Source organism: Mycteria americana, unplaced genomic scaffold, assembly GCF_035582795.1.
Source record: "Mycteria americana isolate JAX WOST 10 ecotype Jacksonville Zoo and Gardens unplaced genomic scaffold, USCA_MyAme_1.0 Scaffold_27, whole genome shotgun sequence".
In the NCBI taxonomy this organism is placed as follows: domain Eukaryota; kingdom Metazoa; phylum Chordata; class Aves; order Ciconiiformes; family Ciconiidae; genus Mycteria; species Mycteria americana.
In genome coordinates, this window is record NW_027445609.1 from 48,356 (window position 1) to 52,950 (window position 4,595).

Sequence of the window (4,595 nt, forward strand, 5' to 3'; positions counted from 1 at the left end):
AGAAGAGTGTTTGTTGTAGTTGCTTTAATCAATTTCAAACAACCCAAACAATGAAGTTCCTTTGTATGGGAATAACGTCATCAAGAATTTCACCACACCGACGTTCTCGGGTGGTTTCAGGCGGGCCCATAAAAGGCAAAATCCTGCGTCCTTCTTGGCAGCGGTCTTCCAGGCGCGTCGGGACTCTTAAAGAGAGGCACTTGCCTTTTAGTGTCGGATGGCCACCTGGCCAGCCAACTCCTTACCCACAGCGGCATGATCAGCAGCAACTGATCATTCCTCCTCCCTAAATGCCTGCAGTTTTGTATCCCGTCTAAACACGGCCAACTGCGCAGCTGGGTTTCAGTGGGAAAAGGGGATGTGAGGGCGATAGCAGCAATGGGCTGTTTTGACAGTTTGGAAGAGTCGTCGTTTGCCTGCCTGTGCTTTGGGCACGGAGCCAAAGGTTCTAGGTCTGAAAATGAGCAGCCTTTCCAGCACACCAGTGTAACCTCCGCTCCGCCGTTTTTCAGAGCCTGTGTTCTTTCCATGGTGGTCTCTTGGCACCGTCCATCCCAACCTCTGGCTCTGGTTGCACTTTGGCTTTCCCCCAGGCTGCGGCTGCTGAAGTCACCCCCGTTGCGCCCCCCGGAAAAGGGTTTGTGTTCAGCCAGGTCAAGTCCCTGGTCCTCCTCGCTGCGTGAGCTCGTGGCCGTTAGCTGTGGCGCAGAGAGGGGACGGCTAATGGGGGTGGTCTTCGGGCTGCAGGGTTGGTTTCTGCCGCAGCCTGAGAGAAGAGTAACGGCACTAGGTTTGTCCTTGGGAGCCGAGTGGCAGAGGACGCGTCCGGGACGCTCAGCAGCTGTGCCCAGTGCGTGGCCAGCAAGGAGAAGGGACAGCCCCCCGGGCCCCCGGGGCACAGGGACTGCCTCGGGGCCAGCACCCCAAAGGCCTTCCTCCAAAGGACGCTGGGCAGAGGGGCGGCGGGCGGGGCTGCGCGGGGCGGGGGGGCGGGGCGGTCACCCCCATGGCACAGTGCCACCGCCCGGCAACGCAGCAGTCACAATGCCCCGGGGCGGGATAAAAGGGGGCATCCTCCCGTCGCCACAGAGCTGGCCCGGGGGCAGCCCGCAGACATCCGAGAGGAAGTCCTTGAAGAGCTGGCAGAATGCCTTGGAGGGGGCTGAGGGAGGAAGACCGGAGGCTGGACGAGGCTGCTGGAGATGAGAAGAACCAGCAAGAGCTGGCGGTGCCCGAGGCTATCGGGCCTTTTCAGCTGGAAAGCGGTGGCAAGAGCAAGGGAGTGTCTTCTTGAGGAGCACTGGAGAGCTCGCCGTCCTCATGCCCTGCGGAGCCAGTGGCAGCAGCCGTAAGAAATGGGATGCGGAGATGTTGCCCAGGGGTCCCAGTGCTTTGGAGCACGCACTGGTCTCCTGCCAGGCGCGGGAGGGATTCTTGCCCCCAAGGTCGATGGGGCCGGGGGCATTTGGCCACTCTGGGAAGCCCCGGAGATGGCTGCAGGTTGAGGGAGAATAGGGCTTGGGCACCTCCTGGGAGGCGTGACCAGCCTGTGGGACGAGGAGGCAGGTCTTGCTCACATGCTCAGGGAATAGCCGATCGCCAGCTCTGGGGTCAGGAAGGAATTTTCCCCCGGGGCAGATTGGCACTGGTCCCCGGGGGTTTTTTGCCTTCCTCTGCAGCATTGAGCATGACCACTAGTCAGCGCAGGGCTCCTCTGGTCCTTTTTGGCTAGGTTACTGCCTGCTGCTCATGCACCACGAAGATGGCCTCTCGTGCCCTGCAGCTGGGGGGAGGAAGGCTTTTTTTTTCCCCCAAGGTGGGCTAGCAAGTGTCCCCGGGGGTTTTTTGCCTTCCTCTGCAGCACCGAGCACACGGCCCCTGCCAGGGCTTCTTTGGGCCCTTTTGGCTAGGTGCCTGCTGCTCCTGCTCCACGAAGGTGGCCCTCGTGCCCCGCATCCGGGGGGAGGAAGCTTGCTAGACTCCCGGGTGGGCCGCCAGGGTGGCCCCCGGGGGTTGCTTCTTGTCCTCTGTAGCACTGAGCACAGCCCCTTGTCAGGGTCCTCGGGGCCCTTGCGGCGAGGTTCTTGCCTGCTGCTCTTGCACCGCCAAGGTGCCACTTGCGCCCTGGCTGCCTGGGGCTCTCTTGCCCATTGCAAGTTTGCAGTGGGAGCGAGCTCTGCTCTTCCCTTGGCTCCGTTTCCCCAGGGGTTCTTGCTTGTGCAAAACAGCCCGTGCTCGGCAGGGCTGCAGGCTTGCTGCACCATCAGGAGCTGCCACTTTGCAGCTCTCCCTGCATGCGATACAAGCGCGGGGCAGGCACGAGAGTGCTTGTCATGCATCCCTGGCCAAGAAGCACAGCGCAGCAAGTTTGGGAAGGCAAAAAGGCTGCTTGTCATCGACATGTGTCCTGCTTTGGAAAATGCCCCACGCTACCACACACCCCTTCTTCTTCGTCGTCTTTTGTGTGCGGTTGGTGCTGATCCTCGTTCTTCAAGTCTTCACTCTTCAGGAAACAGGCACTGCTTGGCCTCTCTTCCCGCTGCTACTTTCTGTAGCTCTGTGACGTGCCTTTGCCACACTGCAAGTGATCTTTTTTGCAAGCTGAACTGAAGAATGCATCAGCCTGCTCCTGGCTACACCTGCGCGTTGTGTTAATGCTTGTGAGCAGCGGCTGTGAAACACATTCCAAAAAACACCCTAAAATACCATCCAATACCAGGCAATGAGAGAAAAGGAGAGAAAATGAGAGAACAGAAAATAAAATCTCAACATAAACCCCTGCTTCCACTTGTAATCTTTCTGATTTGTGCCCTTGAAAGTGTTTTTGGAGCTGAAATCCCCCTGGCATTTCCGGCAAGTAGCAGTCTCGCTGTTACTCGACTCCCGGTGAGCGCAGGCAATAGACTAGACTAGACTAGAACAGAACAGAATAGAATAGTTCTGCTCTGTTCTGCATCTAGCTCTGCATGACAAGCTATGACCTAGGTCTGAGGGGTCCATGCAGGAGAGCAGCTCTCTGCAGTGCAGGTCCCAGGCCCATGCAGGAGAGAGGGGCAGAGGCGGGCACACCCACACCATTGCTCAGGCAGGAACCGAAGGCCCCCAGGCTGAGCTGAGACACCACGTCCCCTGGGCCCTTGGCAGGAGACGGTGTGGGTGGGGATGCCAGGGGAGGCCGGTCCCAGCCCTTGAGGCCTATGAGCACCCCCAGGACCCCGGCAGAAGTAGACCTGCACTGCTCATATGCTCTCCTTTAGACGTTGACGGTTGGCCACCTTGGAGACAAGAGTATTGGGCCACATGGACCTTTGCTCTGACAGAGTCCTGTTGTTCTCTGGCTCTTTTGTTTTGGGATCTTTTTCCAAGGGAAACAGCTCAGGCATTTCTAAAAATGACTCCAGGGGGAAAACAAAAAAAAAAAAGAAATCCACAGGGCAACGAACAGGTATTGCTCACAGCAAAGAGGCTTGCAACCATTTAACCCTAAAGCTAACCCTAACCCCTAAAGCTAACCCTAATGACCCTAACCCCTAAAGCTAACCCGAATGACCCTAACCCTAACCCTAACCCAAACCCCTAACCCTAACCCTAATCCTAACCTCTAACCCTAACCCCTAACCCTAACCCGAACCCCTAGGGTTAACTCGAACCCCCGCCAACTCCCCACAGTTTATATCCTTAGTGTGACTCCATATGGTATGGAATAGCCCTTTGGCCAGTTTGGGGCAACTGTCTTGGCTGTGCCCCCTCCCAGCTGCTTGTGCACCTGGCAGAGCACGGGAAGCTGAAAAGTCCTTGACTAGTGTATACACTACTTAGCAACAACTCCAACATCAGTGTGTTATCAACTTTCTTCTCATCCTAAATCCAAAACACAGCACTGTACCAGCTACTAGGAAGAAAATTAACTCTGTCCCAGCCGAAAGCAGGACACTGGCCAAGTCAGCATCTTGTACATGTTGCGCAGGCTGTCTTTCTTGACTGCTGGCAAGGAAAGGAGTGGGATAGGAGTCTTGGAATGCCAAGGAATGTGGATGCAAGTGATCCCAGACTCATTTCTCCGTTTTCCGTGGGCTGTCTGTATACCCTATGTAACTCCTCTTGCACTCGGAAAGAAGTGCCACCCTTTTGGTGCCAAGAAAGAAAGGTAGAGATTTCCAAGGAATAACATTGAATCGGTTTTGATGAGCAAGCAGGTTATCGGTGGCAGAGCTAGGACTTGGAGGGAGATTACCATGCTTAGAGTATTACCATGCCATACTCTACCAACCTAGAGTATTAAAAACATTTCCTTGAAACACTTTCCCAACATAACCAGACCTGACTTTTCTGAAAGAGCTCTTTTCCTAGGAGCTGCATGTGAGCTAAGCCAGATGAGAGAGTCTTGCCTGCTGTCCGTCACTGAGGCTGATGGCAGCTCAGCCAGCAGTTTTGGCGAGGACAGAACGAGATCGATACGTATGCGCCTGTGTGCTGGTCGTCTTCAGGTTTTGCAGGCTGCAGGTCTGGCAGGACCTACCGTGTCATTCACGTGATGGTAATAGCAACGCCTCCAGGCATCTGTGTGGGGCGTTTTGGATTGTCTATGATTTGCA